We start from the raw sequence: 20,191 nt of genomic DNA, 5'->3' as shown, positions 1-20,191 counted from the left end.
AATATTATACAATTTATCAATTAATGAGGAAAATATTTCTGAAAGTATTGGTACACCACTTAAAATATGTCAAGCATAAGTACTAGAGTTAACACTGGTCTTATTTGTAAAATCTTTAGTTAAAATAAATTTATCTTAAACTTAGAATCAAGTCCCATAGCTATCCAAGCAATTTTTCTCTTCTCTTTGCATAGATACCTATTACAGATACAGAAATGGGTTTTAATAGTCCACCCTGTGCCTCTGTTTAGCAATTCAAACCTAATTCTTAGAGAAAGTTCAAGTCATCATGCTTACTGGCTCCCTACAGCTTGTTTTATAATTAGCATAATTAGTCAAAGGTGGCTAAATGAGGAAATCATATCATTTGCTTCCCAGGAACAAACCCTGGGATGCCTTGCCAGTGTTTTCCATTAATGGAGAGAGCAGAGATTGTGCAAACCCTGCTCCTCAACTGGACTCAAAACAGAGAGTTAATTTCCAACATCCAAATTACTTACTCTTTAAAACTAACTCAAAGTTGATTCCTTGTTCACCAATATGTTTAATTAAGGCACACAAAATAAAACTACTGTCTAGGTGATATCTTGCCTAAGTATAAATTCTTAATAACCAGATTTAATTCAATAAACAAAGTATTCAGTGATTATTTGAAGAACAAACAATGTGTTGACTTATAAAAGTGAATCCTGCTCACAAAGAAATCAAGAAATAATAAAATAAATAATAATATTAAAATAATAAAATTTAAAAAATCACCTGAATCTCCCTAATTACCATTGATGTTTGGTTCAGTTCAGTTCAGTTCAGTTCAGTCGCTCAGTCGTGTCCGACTCTCCGCGACCCCATGAATCACAGCACGCCAGGCCTCCCTGTCCATCACCAACTCCCGGAGTTCACTCAAACTCATGTCCATCGAGTCGGTGATGCCATCCAGCCATCTCATTCTCCGTCGTCCCCTTCTCCTCCCGCCCCCAACCTTTCCCAGCATCAGAGTCTTTTCCAGTGAGTCAACTCGTCGCATGAGGTGGCCAAAGTATTGCAGTTTCAGCTTTAGCATCAGTCCCTCCAATGAACATCCAGGATTGATCTCCTCTAGAATGGACTGGTTGGATCTCCTTGCAGTATAAGGGACTCTCGATGTTTGGTAGACAACTCTATAGACATCTCTCAATGTATATGGACAAATAAAACATGGGCAGACAGATTTATGAATGCATTGCAATAATTTCATTAAAATAGATCCACATGATATATTCTACTTTTGAATAAAAATCTTCAGTTTAATTTTACCTAAATTTAACAGAAGAAAATAAAGTGAAATTAAAGTAAATTGTAAAGTGAAATTAAAGAAAGTGAAATAGCTAATTTTAGACAGACTCTTGGAAGAAAATCAATGACAAACCTAGACAGTGTATTAAAAAACAGAGACATTACATTGCCTACAAATGTCCATTTTTCCAGTAGTCATGTATGGATGTGGGACCTGGACAATGAAAAAGATTGAGGACTGAAGAATTGATGCCTTTGAACTGTGGCACTGGAGAAAACTCTTGAGGGTCCCTTGGGCTGCAAGGAGATCAAACCAGTCAATCCTAAAGGAAATCAGTCTTAAATATTCATTGGAAGGACTGGTGTGAAGGACTGACCACCTGATGTGAAGAACTGGCTCATTGGAAAAGACCCTGATGCTGGGAAAGATTGAAGGCAGGAGGAGAATGGGATGACAGAGGATGAGATGGTCAGATGGCATCCCTGATTCAATGGACATGAGTTTGAGCAAACTTTGGGAGATGGTAAAGGACAGGAAAGCCTGGTGTGCTGCAGTCCATGGGGTCACAAGAGTCAGACACAACTGAATAACAAGGACAGATTCTTCCCATATTAAAAATACAATATACAATACAATGGAATATTACTCGGCCATTAAAAAGAATGAAATAATACCATTTGCAGCAACACTAATGGACCTAGAGATTGTCATAGATTGAAATAAATCAGAGAAGGAGAAATACCATATGACATCCCATATAGGTAGAGTCTAAAAAGAAATGATACTGACAAAACAGAAAGAGATTCACAGACTTTGAGAACAAAGTTATGGTTGCTGGGGATGGGGGAAGTAAGGATGGGGAGAAGGGATAGTTAGGGAGTTTGGGATGGACATGTACGCACTGTTATATTTTAAATGGGTAACCAACAAGGACCTACCGTATAGCACATGGAACTCTTCTCAATGTTACGTAGAGTCTGGATGGGAGGGGAGTTTTGGGGAGAATGGATATATGTATATGTATGGCTGGGTCCCTTCACTGTTCACCTGAAACTATCACAGCATTGTTAATCAATTATACCTTAATATTAAATAGAAAGTTTAAAAATATACAAAACCTTTAAGAAATAAGAATAATTTTAATTTTAGGCAATATCCACTGATACCTTGTAAGAGATAAAGTATTAATCTTACATATCTTCCTACTTAACCTTCCTTCACATCTTTTTTTGTTAATCATTTTCATATGCTTGATGCTTATAATATTTAAATTTAGTTCTACAATCACAATTCTCATAGTGACTTCACGTTTTAAACTCAAAAGGATTCAAAGAGTCATATCAATTTTTTACAAGTTTTTTTCTATTTATTCATTATTTTGATTCACCTCTTGGCTGGGCTGGATTTCATAATATAATAGGTTATTCAAAAAGAAACTTATTTTCAGTCTGTTGACATTACACCTGAGAGGCAATCTGAGCTTGTTACACAGCTTTTAGCTCATATTTCCCTTAAACTTCCTAGATAATATTCAACTGTCTTATATTATTTGTTGTTGCTATGGGGAAGTTATTAAGAGTTAGGGTTCTAAGAAAACATAAAGATGTCTTACAATTTAAAAACATTTAAAACATAAAATTAACATCCTAGATGTTGCAATAATAAATAACCAGACCTTATTTATTATTAAAGAGAATAGAAAAAGGATAAGCAATGTTTCTTTTGCAGGCTTATCTTTACCAAGTTATTCTTTCAACTATATAAAATTATTTAATATTTATTAAGATTTCTCTGATGGACAGGAAAGAATCTGCTGGCAATGCAGGAGATTCAGGAGACATGGATTAGATCCTTCAGTTGGGAAGATCCCCTGGAGGACATAGCAAAAGACTCCAATATTCTTGCCAGGAAAATCCCATGGACAGAGGAACCTGGCAGGCTATAGTCCATGGGGTCACAAAGAGTCAGGCATGACTGAAGCCACTGAGCGTGAGAATGAATATTTAGTAAGTGGTAAACATGATGCATGTATGCTACATGCGATGAGAATCTGGCATTTGCAAAGCTAAGTGGAAAATAACTAAAATGAGGATAAAAATATCTATGATGTAATTATTATATTAAGTGAGATAAGTCTTAAAACAGGAAGGTGACTAACACAAGGGGTCAGTAAAAATTATATGTATGCGGATGCTGATTGCAGCCATGAAATTAAAAGACGCTTACTCCTTGGAAGTAAAGTTATGACCAACCTAGATAGTATATTAAAAAGCAGAGACATTACTTTGCCAACAAAGGTCTGTCTAGTCAAGGCTATGGTTTTTCCCGTGGTCATGTATGGTTGTGAGAGTTGAACTGTGAAGAAAGCTGATCGCCGAAGAATTGGTGCTTTTGAACTGTAGTGTTGGAGAAGACTCTTGAGAGTCCCTTGGACTGCAAGGAGATCCAACCAGTTCATTCTAAAGGAGATCAATCCTGGGTGTTCATTGGAAGGACTGATGCTAAAGCTGAAACTCCAATACTTCGGTCACCTCATGTGACGAGTTGACTCACTGGAAAAGAGTCTGATGCTGGGAGGGATTGGGGGCGGGAGGAGAAGGGGACGACAGAGAATGAGATGGCTGGATGGCATCACCGACTCTGTGGACATGAGTTTGAGTGAACTCCCGGAGTTGGTGATGGACAGGGAGGCCTGGCGTGCTGTGATTCATGGCAAAGAGGTGGACACGACTGAGCGACTGAACTGAACTGATAGATATGTGCAGTAGTTTGATGATAAATGTTTAAGAATTTGTTAGGAGGAGGGGCACCTGATTTATAACAAGTACCCATTTCCATGGGTTGCATACTATCTCATCACAACTGATTTCAAGCTACCAACATGATTTCACTAACCAGGGAGCTTGGAAGAGATGGGCATGACCCGAGCATCATCGTGTTTGTATAAACATTGGGAAAACAAAAAACAAAATCTAGAATGAGTGAAAGAAAAAATGTCAGGGCTTCAGGGATTCAGGTTTCCTGGGGAGTGTGAAATGAGAGAGATAACCTCTCAAATAAATGCAGGACAATTTCTACAGGGGAAAAATAAAGTGATTAATGACAGGTTATAACAGGGGGGGCCTGGTTAAAGAAAATTCTTGACAAGGTGATTTTAAGGCTGATTACTGAAGAATTAGTAGGTACTGCCAGGCAGAGTTGGGGGACAGTGCTCCAGGAAATGGAATGCAAAGTCAGTGAGATGAAGAAAGTCTATTTCAATAACTAGAAAGGAATGTTCCTCTAATACTCCCTGTGAGAATCTGGCTGAGATACTGGAGACACAGGGGTGGATGCTGACAGACAGGCCTTTTCAGCTGCTTACGAGCCCCTGACTCTTGTCGCTGGCCTGCCCTGTGGGGCTCAGCTGCTGCTCGCTCCTCCACTGTGCACCTGCATCTCATAGGCCCAGCTCTCCTCACCAAACACAAGTGGTGAGAGCCTACAGCCACAGGACTGCACGCTGACAAGCAGGGCTCCTGCAGCTGCGAGTGCACTGGAGCTGGCCCCTGCCACCATCTGCGTGTCCGCAACGGCCCCTGTCACTACACAGGCACCTTCCTTCCCTCTAAGATCAGGAACGGGAGAAGACAGCCCAGTCTCAACACTCCTTTTCAACATTGTCCTGTGAGCCCTAGCCAGACTAATAAAAACCAGAAATAAAGAACTTCCAGATTGGAAAGGAAGAAGTGAAATTGTGTCACGCTGATGACACGATCTTGTATATAGAAAATTATTATAAAGACCAACAGAAATGTTAGAATAAATGAATTCAGTAAAGTTTCAGGATACCAAATTGACAGACAAAAATTCGTTGTGTTTCTAGATACTAACAGTGAACTATCTGAAAAAGAAATTTAAAAACCCATACTATTTACGGGCTTCCCTGGTGTCTCAGACAGTAAATAATCCACCTGCAATGTGGGAGACCTGGGTTCGATCCCTGGGTTGGGAAAATTCCCCTGGAGGAGGGCATGGCAACCCACTCCAGTATTCCTGCCTGGAGAATCCCCATGGACAGAGGAGCCTGGCGGACTACAGTCCATGGGGTCACAAAGAGTCGTATATGACTGAGAGACTGAGCACATGCTATTTACAATAGCATCAAAGACAATAGAATAATTAGGAATAAAGTTATTCCAAAAAGTGAATGATATATACAACGAATCTATAAAATATTGATGAAAGAAACTAAAGAAAACACGCATAAATGGAAACATATTCAGTGTTAATGGACAGGGATTAGTATTGTTAAAATTTCCACATTATCCAAAGCTATCAGTATAATCTCTATCAAAATTCTAATGGCATTTTCCACAGAAATACAAAAAACAATCCTAAAATTTGTAAGGACCACAAAAGGTCCTAAATGGTCAAAGCAATTTTGAGAAAGTAAAACAAAACTGGAGGCATCATATTTCCTTGTCTCAAACTGTATTACAAAGCTATGGCATGGCACTGGCATAAAAACAGACACATGGGTCAGTGGAACAGAACCGAGAGCCTGGAAAGAATCCCATGCATATGAGATCAACTAATATTTGACAAAGGAGCCAAGAATACTCAAAGGGGAAAAGACAGTCTCTTCAATAAACTGTGCTCAGAAAAACCAGATATTCAACATGTAAAAGAATGAATTCAAACTACTATCTTCGATCATTCACAAAATAACCTCAAGATAGATTATGAACCTAAACATAAAACACGCAACCATAAAGCTCCTAGGAGAAAACATAGGGGGAAAGCTCCTAGACATTGGCAATGACACCAAAAGCACAAGCAACAAAACCAGAAAGCTTCTGCTCAGCAAAGGAAACAATCAACAAGATGAAAAAGCACCTTGGAGAATGGAAGAAAATCACATAGCTGAGAAGGTGTTAATATCCAAAACATATAAAGAACTCATACAACTCAAAAGGGGAAAAGGCAAATTATCCAATTAAAAAGTGTACAAAGGACCTGAATGAGTATTTTTCCAAAGAAGACATACAAATGCCCAACAAGTACATGAAAAGGTACTCACGTCACTAATGACCACGGAGATGCAAGTCAAAACCATAATGATAGTTTTGACCTCACCCCCGTTAGAGTGGTTATCCACAAAAACACAAGACAAATGATTATTGCCATTATTTGCCATTAACTAAAAATTATCTTTTAAATATTCACAATTGCTGGTAAGAATGTAGAGAAAAGGGAAACCTAACGCACTGTCAGTGGGTATGTAAATTCACACAGCTACTATGGAAAATAGTAAGTAGTTTCCTCAAAAAATTAAAAATAGGACTACCATATAATCAACAAACCCACTTCTTGGTATATATCCAATGAAAATTAAATCACTGTCTCAAAAAGCTATCTGCTCTCCAGTGTTCACAGCAGCGTTATTCACAACAGCCAAGACAAACAACTTAGGTATCCATACAGAGAAGAATGGATAAAGAAAATGTGAGAGATAAATATCTCACTCTTATGTTTACATATATACAATACATATTATCCAGTCATAGAAAAAGGAAATCCTACCATTTATATCAACATGAATGGACCCTGAAGGCATTATGCTGAGCAAAATAAGTCACACAGAGGAAAACAAATACTGCAAACACTGCACGATCTCATTTAACTGTGGACTCTTAAAACATTAATCTCATAGAAACAGAAAGTAAGTTGAGAGTTACCAGGAACTGAGGTGGGTGCGGGGGCAGTGGGAAATAGGGAGGGATAATAGTCGTAGGGTACAGACTTTCAGTTATAAGCTGAATAAATCCCAGGGGTTTATTTAATGTATAGCATAGTGACTATTATTGACAATACTGTATTGTATTTTTGAAAGCTGCTGTGAACGAAGATCTTAACTGTTCTCACTATAATAGGTACCAAAAAAATAATAATTATGTGATGTGAAGGATATGTTAACTGACATTATCGTGATAAACATTTCACAATATATATATATATGCATTTATCAAATCATCACACTGTACACCTTAAATGTACATGTTATATGTCAATTATACCTCAATTAAACTGGGGCAAAATGTTAACAACAAAAAAATAATAATAAATATCAATTATTTAAAAAATGCACAGCATGAGAGTTGCAAGTTAAGTTTTATTTGGGGCAAAATGAGGACTGCAGCCCAGAAGATAGCACCTCAGATAGCTCTCAGAAACTGCTCCAAAGAGGCAGGGAGGAAGGCTAATAATATATATGTGATTCTGGAATAAGTGTAATCAAGAACATACTTTTCCAGAAGGTTTCTACAAGTCTTGTAAAGTTTTGCTAGTCACGAGGAACAGCTGTCACCATGAAGGATTTTAGTGTTTTTCTAGGTAAGGGGGAGATATAAGAATTGGGCTTATAAAATTAGCTCCTGAAAATCTCTAACTATGTGAACATCCATCCTGGCAGTTTTTCCCTGAGTCCAGAATGCCTCATTTCTGCTCTCCACCCTGAACTCGTCTCGGGGGTGTTGAAAATCAGCAACAATGATTTAATCCTGTAGAGGCAGATTGCAAGTGCTAACAGCAAGAGTCAATTTTTAGTGACACAGAAAAAGAACTTATCCTAAACAAAGAAGAAAGAAGCACAACATGAGGCCAGAGAAGGAAGTGGGCAAGGGTCAGGTCCCACAGTGCCCTGTGCACCAGTCCTACTGAAAACCTTGTGTTTTATTCTAAGTTTAATAAAAAGTCAGTGTAAAGCTTCAAATGAGGGAGTAAAATTCAATTTAAAGTGTAAACCATCAATTTGGATGCAGCATGGGAAAAGGATCGTAAGGGGACAAAAGTCTGAAATCTGAAGAGTTATTAGGAAGACGAGGAAAAATTAGGAAGCTCAAGGCAGGAAGTTGTGAAAGCACTTGCAGGAAAAAAATGTGACTTTGAGTTGATCCAGGGTAGGGAAGGCAAAGATGGAGAGATGGAGATTCAAGATAGGCTAGGAAAAGGAGTCATTAAGAGGTGTGGGTAGTGAAACAGAGGCAGAAATCAAAGATGGCTTCCAGTTTCTAGCTCATACTAGTGGGCTGGTTAGAAGCACCATGCACTGAGAGGAGAAAAATTGAGGAAGAGCACCTTTGGGGAAAGACTGTTGAGACATCAATGGTGTATCAGAGTGATTTTTGGAATATCCTTTCGAATATGTGGTTCTGGTCTTCATGTGAGTCTGACACTGAAATTTTGGATTTGTCTTTTTAAAGCTAGAATTTAAACAGAAGGATGAAAATGCCAAGAAGAAGAGTGTAGAGTAAGACCAGAAAAGATCCAGGACACTTACTGGCTGGAAAGAGAAAGAATGATGGATGAATCACAAGCTGGAATAAAGATTGCCAGGAGAAATATCAATAATCTCAGATACGCAGATCAGTTCAGTTCAGTTCAGTTCAGTCGCTCAGTCGTGTCCGACTCTCCGCGAACCCATGAATCACAGCACGCCAGGCCTCCCTGTCCATCACCAAATCCCGGAGTTCACTCAAACTCATGTCCACAGAGTCGGTGATGCCATCCAGCCATCTCATTCTCCGTCGTCCCCTTCTCCTCCCGCCCCCAACCTTTCCCAGCATCAGAGTCTTTTCCAGTGAGTCAACTCGTCGCATGAGGTGGCCAAAGTATTGCAGTTTCAGCTTTAGCATCAGTCCTTCCAATGAACATCGAGGATTGATCTCCTCTAGAATGGACTGGTTGGATCTCCTTGCAGTATAAGGGACTCTCAAGAGTCTTCTCCAACACCACAGTTCAAAAGCATCGATTCTTCGGCGGTCAGCCTTCTTCACAGTCCAACTCTCACATCCATACATGACCACGGGAAAAACCATTGCCTTGACTAGACGGACCTTGGTTGGCAAAGTAATGTCTCTGCTTTTTAATATACTATCAAGGTTGGTCATAACTTTCCTTCCAAGGAGCAAGCGTCTTTTAATTTCATGGCTGCAATCAGCATCTGCAGTGATTTTAGAGCCCAAAAAAACAAAGTCTGACACTGTTTCCACTGTTTTTCCATCTATTTCCCATGAAGTGATGGGACCAGATGCCATGATCTTTGTTTTCTGAATGTTGAGCTTCAAGCCAACCTTTTCACTCTCCTCTTTCACTTTCATCAAGAGGCTTTTGAGTTCCTCTTCACTTTCTGCCATAAGGGTAGTGTCATCTGCATATCTGAGGTTATTGATATTTCTCCCAGCAATCTTGATTCCAGCTTGTGCTTCTTCCAGCCCAGCGTTCCTCATGATGTACTCTGCATATAAGTTAAATAAGCAAGGTGACAATATACAACCTTGACGTACACCTTTTCCTATTTGGAACCAGTCTGTTGTTCCATGTCCAGTTCTAACAGTTGCTTCCTGACCTGCATACAGGTTTCTCAAGAGGCAGGTCAGGTGGTCTGGGATTCCCATCTCTTTCAGAATGTTCCACAGTTTATCGTGATCGACACAGTCAAAGGCTTTGGCATAGTCAATAAAGCAGAAATAGATGTTTTTCTGAAACTCTCTTGCTTTCTCCATGATCCAGCGGATGTTGGCAATTTGATCTCTGGTGCCTCTGCCTTTTCTAAAACCTGCTTGAACATCTCGGAGTTCACGGTTTACATACTGCTGAAGCCTGGCTTGGAGAATTTTGAGCATGACTTTACTAGCGTGTGAGATGAGTGCAATTGTGCGGTAGTTTGAGCATTCTTTGGCATTGCCTTTCTTTGGGATTGGAATGAAGACTGACCTCTTCCAGTCCTGTGGCCACTGCTGAGTTTTCCAAATCTGCTGGCATATTGAGTGCAGCACTTTCACAGCATCATCTTTCAAGACTTGAAATAGCTCAACTGGAATTCCATCACCTCCACTAGCTTTGTTCGTAGTCATGCTTTCTAAGGCCCACTTGACTTCACATTCCAAGATGTCTGGCTCTAGGTCAGTGATCACATTATCGTTACTATCTTGGTCGTGAAGATCTTTTTTGTACAGTTCTTCTGTGTATTCCTGCCACCTCTTCTTAATATCTTCTGCTTCTGTTAGGTCCATACCATTTCTGTCCTTTATCGAGCCCATCTTTGCATGAAATGTTCCCTTGGAATCTCTAATTTTCTTGAAGAGCTCTCTTGTTTTTCCTATTCTGTTGTTTTCCTCTATTTCTTTGCATTGATCACTGTGGAAGTCTTTCTTATCTCTCCTTGCTATTCTTTGGAACTCTGCATTCAGATGCTTATATCTTTCCTTTTCTCCTTTGCTTTTTGCCTCTCTTCTTTTCACAGCTATTTGTAAGGCCTCCTCAGACAGCCATTTCGCTCTTTTGCATTTCTTTTCCATGGGGATGGTCTTGGTCCCTGTCTCCTGTACAATGTCACGAACCTCCGTCCAGAGTTCATCAGGCACTCTATCAATCAGATCTAGTCCCTTAAATCTATTTCTCACTTCCACTGTATAATCATAAGGGATTTGATTGAGGTCATATCTGAATGGTCTAGTGGTTTTCCCTACTTTCTTCAATTTAAGTCTGAACTTCGCAATAAGGAGTTCATGATCTGAGCCACAGTCAGCTCCTGGTCTTGTTTTCGCTAACTGTATACAGCTTCTCCATCTTTGGTTGCAAAGAATATAATCAATCTGATTTCGGTGTTGACCATCTGGTGATGTCCATGTGTAGAGTCTTCTCTTGTGCTGTTGGAAGAGGGTGTTTGCTATGACCAGTGCATTCTCTTGACAAAACTCTATTAGCCTTTGCCCTGCTTCATTCCGTGCTCCAAGGCCAAATTTGCCAGTTACTCCAGGTGTTTCTTGACTTCCTACTTTTGCATTCCAGTCCCCTAGAATGAAAAGGAACAGTAACAAAGGGCAAAATGATAGGATACTGAATGAGGAATTCCCCAGGTCAGTAGGTGCCCAGTATGCTACTGGAGCTCAGTGGAGAAATAACTATAGAAGGAATAAAGGGATGGAGCAAAAGCAAAACCAATACCCAGTTGTGGATGTGACCAGTGATAGAAGCAAGGTCCGGTGCTGTAAAGAGCAGTATTGCATAGGAACCTGGAATGTTAGGTCCATGAATCAAGGCAAATTGGAAGTGGTCAAACAGGAGATGGCAAGAGTGAACGTTGACATTCTAGGAATCAGTGAATTAAAATGGACTGAAATGGGTGAATTTAACTCAGACGACCATTATATCTACTACTGTGGGCAGGAATCCCTTAGAAGAAATGGAGTAGCCATCATGGTCAACAAAAGAGTCCGAAATGCAGTACTTGGATGCAATCTTAAAAATGACAGGATGATTTCTGTTCGTTTCCAAGGCAAACCATTCAATATTACAGTAATCCAGGCCTATGCCCCAACGAGTAATGCTGAAGAAGCCGAAGTTAATCGGTTCTATGAAGACCTACAAGACCTTTTTAGATACGCAGATAACATCACTCTAATGGCAGAAAGTGAAGAGGAACTAAAGAACCTCTTGATGAGGATGAAAGAGGAGAGTGGAAAAGCTAGCTTAAAACTCAGCTTTCAAAAAACCAAGATCATGGCTTCCAATCCCATCACTCCATGGCAAATAGTAGGGGGAAAAAATGAAAGCACTGACAGATTTTCTTTTCTCAGGCTCCAAAATTGCTGCAGATGGTAGCTGCAGCCACAAATTCAAAAACTTGCTCCTTGGAAGGAAAGCTATGATAAACCTAGACAACATGTTATAAAGCAGAGACATGACTTGCCGACAAAGGTCCATATAGTCAAAGCTATGGTTTTTTCAGTAGTCATACACAGATGTGAGAGCTGGACCATAAAAAGTGCTAAAGAATTGATGCTTTTGAACTGTGGTGTTGGAGAAGACTCTTGAGAGTCCCTTGGACTGCAAGGAGATCCAACCAGTCTGGCCTAAAGGAAATCCATCCTGAATGTTCATTGGAAGGAATGATGCTGAAGCTGAAGTTCCAATACTTTATCCACCTGATGCAAAGAGACAACTCATTGAAAAAGACTCTGATACTGGGAAAGATTGAAGGCAAAAAGAGAAAGGGGTGGCAGAGGATGAGATGATTAGTTAACATCACTGATTTAATGGACATGAATGGGAACAAACTCCAGGAGACAGTGAAGGACAGGACAGCCTGGCGTGCTGTCATCCATGGGGCTGCAAAGAGTCAGATGTGACTTCAGTGATTGAACAACAAGAGAAAAACACATCTTCAAAGGAACCTGAGAAAGAGACATCAGAGGAGAAAGAAAAATTCAAAAGAACACGGTGTCATGAAAACCAAGAGATAAAATTTTTCAAAGAAAGGGGACAGTTAACCAGGTCCTATGAGCAAAATATAAGGTGAACCCTTTGGAGGTAGCAACTTGGGAAGTCATTGGTAAAGTTACTGAAAATTATTTCTGCAGAGGAACTGGTATACAACCTAGGCAAAAGTGACTTATAGAAAAAATGATTCTACCACATGATTCCTCTGATTTTGAATGTAAATTCAGGCCACCTCAATGGCCCAGATTTCTTAAGGATTTGCTCAGTTATGTGATTCAAAGGGCCATGTGTGATATCCACTATAAAGACACAGGAATTTGCCTTCCTAGAGTAACATGAAAAATTCACAAATTCTGCATAGAAGAAGCAAATAAAATTTCCACAGGGTAAAAAAAGTAAATAATGAATCATTTTTGAAGACATATGTCCTGGAGCCTTCCCAGGGCTCCTTTCACAATGGGTGATACATGCATACAAGAGTTGGATGAAGAAAATAAGTTAGCTAAAATATAAGATGGCGTTAACTTCCCCTTTCCAGCAGCACTTGAAAACACTGGATCCAAGTTACTGTAAAAAAGGTACAGCATTTCTTGTTTGCTTGTGTGGAGTTGATGATGGGTTAAGATGTTTTGTTACTGTTCTCATTATTTGCTATTAAATAAAATGATGTTTGAAACTAAGTCTGTCTATAACTGTGTCATAGAAAAATTGTACCATTTTCTTCCCAAAGCATAAGTATCATATTTCTAGGCAAATATTTTAAAAGATACATGTGCTCTATTCCCAAATTCTTTACACTGAGAAGAGAAAGGTTAAATAAATTATGATTCTTTCCTCAGAGTAAATGACTTGAATTCTACCATGACTAAGAACCACCATTGGTCAACTTCAGGTGTTCCTGCTTTGATTTCTTTAAAAGACCATTTGGCTGACTAAATTATTTCGTTTTGAGTTTAAATATTTGCTTAAAATGGATATTTCAAAAGTCTATCTATCCTCTTTTACAGCTGAAGGTACAACTATAAATTAGAAATCTTTCAGCTACTAGGAAGATAAAGATTTTCTTACTCAGTTAAAATCTTTTTTCAAATAAAAATGTGTATTAGCAGCCCAAATTATGTTTTTTTCACATTGTGCTGCACGTGTGAAACCTGCTTATACTATCATTATCATGGAAAGAAATTGAGAAAAACCATAGAGACCCTCTTAGCCAACCAATAATCCCAGAAAATGAACACATCTGCATAACACTTTTAATGAAATCTGCACAATGTTGAAGTTCAAATTTCTAACCAGACACATATGGCAAATATTAGAAATGACCTTTTGTCCTTTCGAGAAACCAAACAAAACAGAATTTGAATGCGGTATTATGGAAATTTCTGTTCTGGGAATACAAGAGGTCTAAGGTATAGTCCCATCCTTTATGTACATATTAATCAGATGTGAAAAGAGAAAAGATAAGTGAGTGGAGGCAAAAGGGGAAATTAGTCCAGCAGTCTTCGCTACAATCCAGGCATGAGGAGAGTAGGGTTAAGGTTGGGGTGCTGGTGGTGGGAAATAACAAGTCAAAGAGGAGAAGGCTGTAGAATGGAAGAGCCAATGGGATCATCCCAAATGACTGCTACATAGGTTCGGGCTGGGAGGGAAAGGAAGACCCCAAGACAGACTAAAGTTTTCAGTTGCAGTGAGAATGGAGGTGCATTGAAAGAAATATGGAAACCTAGCGTGGGACTTAAGAGAAAGTAGAGCTTTCTCAAAAGTGGAGCTCAGTTTTAGATGTACTGACTGAAGTCAGGGTAGGACTGCCGTGTTATCAGGAAGAGAGGGAAATGGAACTGGAGCTCAGGAGAGAAGTCAGGCCCAGAGAAGTAGATCTGAGTCATCTACATAAACATGACTGTCCCATCAAAAACACATGAGCAGGGTGAGGGCAGGAATGAAGAGGAGGGAGAGCAAAGGGGTCCCCCTGATGCTCCCGAGGCAGCACGGCATTCAAGGGCAGCAAATAAAGGTTAACTGGACATAGGGACCCCTTGTCAGAGGACAGAGTCATTTGTTCTTTTCAGTACAGGTAGAAATGCTTAAATCTCCTAACTTTTTATTGAAAAGGATCTAGAAACAGATTCGACCAGGACTTTAAAAACAAAGGAGCAAAAAATGAAAATAAGTGAGACAAATTTTATTTAATTGCAAAATAAAATTTGAAAGTAATATCAGTAAATAAAAAAGGAAAGTTTGTAAAAAAAAAAAACTTTGAAGTATGGAAATAAGTGGGGGAATTAGGGATTTTGTTTTCTTAAAAGAGTTCTCCTTGTCTTTTGATTTCTATTATCCATAATACAATTTGTTGAGTTTGAATATGAGATTCGCTATGCTGACCATTTTCTCTTTCTAGAAATATTAGTTTTCCTTTTTAAGAAAACATCTAAGAGATTCTAAAATTAATTTCATATTTTAAAAGACTTACTAAATAGTGTGAGTGTGTGAGAGAGAGAGAGAGAAAGAGAGTGTGTGTGTGTGTGTGTGTGTGTGTGTGTGTAAAGTGCTTTAACCCTTTGAGACTGTTGGGTCAGCCACAGGAAAGACTGAGAGTCATTGATGGGGTAATTTCCCATGTAGCCATCTGTGGGAGAAGCGGTAAGGGTGAAAGCCACTTCCTCCCACCGCTTTCCCTAACCTAAATTAGATTTACTTTATCCTCAGGACTTTATCTGTAATTAAAAGAACTAAAATTGAATAAATATATCTTTCTCCTTTTGCAAAGTGAAGGCAGAAAATCCACCAGTTGTTAACTTCTTCTGATTTCAAAAATCCAAAAATGTGATGTAGTTAAAAAAAAAAAAAAAGGATGCTTATTAAAATGAGGTAGAAAAGAAGTAGAATGAGTAAACAGCTTAAATGCAACTGGCAACCTTGGAGTACTTCTTCAAGAAGGTACAGTATATGCTCACAATGCCAAATAGAGTTGACAGGCTATTTCTCTCCCACCATCTTTCTCAATGTAAAAGATTTCAAGAGCCCCATCCAGCATATGGGCTAGGGCCTTCTGGAGCAGACAGGTCCAAGGAGCTGGGGGAAAGGAGCCTTGGGGGAAACTCAAACTGTTTGAAAGGAAGAAGTGCAAATTAAAAAAACAGAAAGAAAAAGAATTCTTCCGAGGTGGTTGAAATTTTTTGGGTTTGCTGACTGACACATGACCCTCAGCCTCACTCTCCAGCCCTGCCCAGTTCTGGCTGCCTGCCACTGCTCAGAGTGACAGATATTTAGCCTCCTGGGGTACTCTGTCACCTGCCCCATGTTGGTCATTCATTCCAGCTAACTTACATTCACACGCTATTAATATATCAGGAAATGGAGCTGACAGTGAATATTTCAGGGCATCCAAAATACACTGTGGGTATCATTTCCCTTAAACAGAGCAAAGGCCGTGGCACTGACAACTAACATAGTGAGCTTGTGTGTGTGTGTTCTTACTTGCTCAGTCGTGTCCGACTCTGCGACCCCACGGAACGTAGCCCACCAGGCTCCTCTGTCCGTGGGGTTTTTCCAGGCAAGAATACTGGAGTGGGTTGCCATTTCCTCCTCCAGGGGATCTTCCTGACCCAGGGATCAAACCGTCATTTCTCATGCATCGCCGGTGGATTCTTTACCCGCTGAGCCATCAGGGGGAGTCCGATAGTGAGCCTATCGGTTTGCAAATGTCATCCCTCAAAGTAGCTCACTCTGGGATCGCATTAAAATTTCAGTCCATACTGCTTTCCTCTAGCTTTGCTCTCCACCGAGAGAGAGAGAGAGAAAGGAGACAAACAAGTGCAATGCTGATCTTCTGTGTGGGTGTCACCTCAACCAGAATGTGACTTCAGTGAGGACAGGTATTTCTGTTCCTGTTGCGTATTGCTGCACCCCCAAAAGTTGCAACTGTTCCTGCCTTAGAGAGGCATTAGTAGATATTTGTTAAATGAATATATTATTTTAGATAATTAGATGTATATATTTAGTTGATGGTCTTAAATGAAGTTTCTATGAGCTGAAAGAAGCCAAGGTCATCTTTTTTTCTTACCAATTACTGCTTATTATTTTGAAGGTGCAAGTTTTCTTGCTAAATGAAGAATTGTTAAACATTTATACAATTATGTCAATATTCAACATGTATAATTAAACAATAGATATTTTGGAGGGGTGGGTAAGTTCAAGATGCATTTGACTCTAAATTCCCTATTGAAGAATAAAAGATATAATTTTAATCTTCCAAATATACCCAATATAGACATGAAAGCCTCTCAAGCAGTGCTCTAAAAGTTGCTAACTTTAATAAATGCAGCCAGTGACAGGCTCTGCTCAGTGAGAAGCAGGAGGTCACTCACCTCTAGACGTTGATCCCATCTGAGATCACGGCGATGTTGGTGAGAAGAACTACAGAGACCACACCCATAACCAGCAGCTGCCAACATTTATGGTATCCTTTTTATGCACTTGTTTATTCCCCTTCTTAATAATTCTATGTCTGTGAAATTGCTCTCATTCATGATAACTAAATGAAGCAATCTGTGTAAAGAATTTACAACCATATCTCACACCAAGTAATTGCTTTAAACTCATTGGATGTCATTTAGACTATCATCTTAAAGACAAGAAAATTCAGTTAAGCAGCCATCTCCAAAATCACAGGGACAGTTAAGTGGTATAACTGGGATCTGAATCTAGAAATAAACTCTATCCTTAGAACTGAGGCCTTAGCCTCTAGACAATTCTGTCTCCCCCTGGTTCTGTGCCTCCATCCCTAATCTCATTCCTTCATGTTCCAAAACCCTGCACCTGTATATAACTTAAAAGGCTAAGTCCGAGTAATACAATCAGTTAATACTGTTTATCAAAATTACTTACTCAAAGAAAATTCAAATACTTCTGAATTCACTGCTTTTGTAAGGCGAGCACTAATTTGCAAATGCTCATATATAGAACTTTTCTCCTCAAACTCATTGTCACTGGACACAAATGAAACTGTCATCAATTCAACTGAAAATGTGAAAAACTCATCTCTTCCATGTTAGATAACCAGCTGTGTTTTAATTGCATATGGTAAAGAGAGTAGCCTCAACCTAATATTGTGAACACAACTCTGAAAAACTTTTCTAAACCCAGTTTTCATTGCAGAAGTATTTTGTTCTTATTGGATTTTATGCAAATTACATTTTATCTTCTCCTGGGGAAAAAAGTGGGTTTCTAATTGAAATAAAGTCATGTGCATACAAAATATATGTTGTCAAATCACATGAAGATGATAGTATCTATAAAAAGCTACCCATTTGAATTAGTTAAGGGACAAAATATTACTAACAAGTCCACGCTCCAAGTCATAACATGGATAAACCATACTTGCATAAACCTGCATCTGAAGGTGCAGGCTGGTTGGCCCACTGTCTGCCTAATCTGCTTTGAGAGCAGCAGGAATCTGAGTTAAACAGTATTTCTGTCCTTTTCTATTTCCCTTCTGGAATCTTCAGATAATAGCACAAAGATATAATAAGTAATTCATTTATTTATACATTTCCTACCGAGTATTTTTTATCCCTAATCCACTTTAATGAACAGCTCTTCTAGAGAAAAGAAAGCTGACCATCTGGCAGACACAACCCAAATACTTATTTTAGTCAGAGTAATTGAATATGAGGATGTGATGAGCAGAATGAGATTTTGCTGAACAGAGCTGATCCTAGTCAGCAGTTCCTAGCTAATCAGTAGCTAATCCCACTTCGGCTGCATGAAACCTGAAGCTAGGAAAAACTCTAAGCTTCTTTCAAGCACCCAAGAGTCACCTTCTAGAAATAATGACTTCAGCTAAGAGGCAACCTATGCTCTTTTTGCACCTTCCACGCCTTCTGGGTCTGTAAATTTAGTCCTAGTTTGGCTTCCCTCCCTGAGATCCCAGCCTTCTTTGCAATGCCCTTGTATGTAGCTTATATTTGCCTACCAGCAGGCCTATCTCCCACATTCCTGCAAACGTTACTTTCCACCAGACATAAATGATTTTTAAGTCCTATTTCTACAAGGATTTTTAAGTCCTATTTCTACAAGAGAATAAATCCTTTGAGAACACAGGCTGTATCTAATTCTTTTAAATGCTTTTAGAGCAAATGCATGCTTGATTGACAAAATACAGCTGACCTTTGAACAACGTGGAGGTTAGGGACTCTGACCCTTTGAACAATTAAAAATCTACATATAACTTATAGTCAGCCCTCTGAATACATGATTTCTCTATATCCATGGTTCCAACCAACTGTGGATCACGTACTACTGCAGTATTGACTACTGAAAAATAATCTGTGTATAAGTGGATGCACGCAGTCCAAATCCATGTTGCTCAAGGGTTAGCTATAATTGTTTATATGGGGTACTCACTCTGAGCTAGCACCATGCTCCAGAAATATCAACTGCCTATTAAGCCATTTCTCTAGCCTGGTTTGAAAAGTGTTTTAAATTTAAGATAGACTTGAGAAATAAATAGAATCTTCTTTTTTTTAATAGGATGAACTGATGCAGAACTAAAAAACAACACCATTTCCTTTGCTTTCCATGATGAGGACCAAGTCCAGTTATCTATTTCTAGGCTTTTTTTTTTTTTCACACTCTATTGTGCCTTTTATTTTTTATTTATTTTTATTTTTATTGGAGGCTAATTATTTTACAATATTATATTGATTGGTTTTGCCATACACTGACATGAATCCACCCTGGGTGTACATGAGTTCCCCCTCCCGAACCCCCCTCCCACCTCCGTCCTCCCCTTATCCTCCCTCTGGGTCATACCCGCACACCAGCCCCGAGCATCCTGTAACATGCATCAACCCTGAACTGGTGATTCGTTTCACATATGGTAACATACATGTTTCAATGTCATTCTCCCAAACCATCCCACCCTCACCCTCTCCCACAGAGTCCCAAAGACTGTTCTATACCTCTGTGTCTCTCTTGCTGTCTCGTATACAGGGTTATCATTTGCATCTTTCTAAATTCCATATATATGCGTTAGTATGTTGTATTGGTGTTTTTCTTTCTGGCTTACTTCACTCTGTATAATAGGCTCCAGTTTCATCCACCTCATTAGAACTGGTTCAAATGCATTCTTTTTAATGGCTGAGTAATACTCCATTGTGTATATGTACCAAGGTTTTCTTATCCATTCATCTGCAGATGGACATCTAGGTTGCTTCCATGTCCTGGCTATTATAAACAGTGCTGCAATGAACATTGGAGTACATGTGTCTCTTTCAATTCTGGTTTCCTCGGTGTGTATGCCCAGGAGTGCGATTGCTGGATCATATGGCAGTTCTATTTCCAGTTTTTTGAGGAATCTCCACACTGTTCTCCATAGTGGCTGTACTAGTTTGCATTCCCACCAACAGTGTAAGAGGGTTCCCTTCTCTCCACACCCTCTCCAGCATTTATTGCATGTAGACTTTTGGATAGCAGCCATTCTGACTGGTGTGAAATGGTATCTCATTGTGGTTTTGATTTGCATTTCTCTGATTATGAGGGATGTTGAGCATTTTTTCATGTGTTTGTTAGCCATCTTTATGTCTTCTTTGGAGAAGTGTCTCTTTAGTTCTTTGGCCCATTTTTTGATTGGGTCATTTATTTTTCTGGAAT

The sequence above is a fragment of the Moschus berezovskii genome, chromosome 18 (assembly GCF_049115385.1).
Source record: "Moschus berezovskii isolate FMDL1 chromosome 18, NW_MosBer_1.0, whole genome shotgun sequence".
Classification (NCBI taxonomy): Eukaryota; Metazoa; Chordata; class Mammalia; order Artiodactyla; family Moschidae; genus Moschus; species Moschus berezovskii.
The sequence above is the reverse complement of the archived record's forward strand: the minus strand, read 5'-3'. Positions refer to the sequence as shown.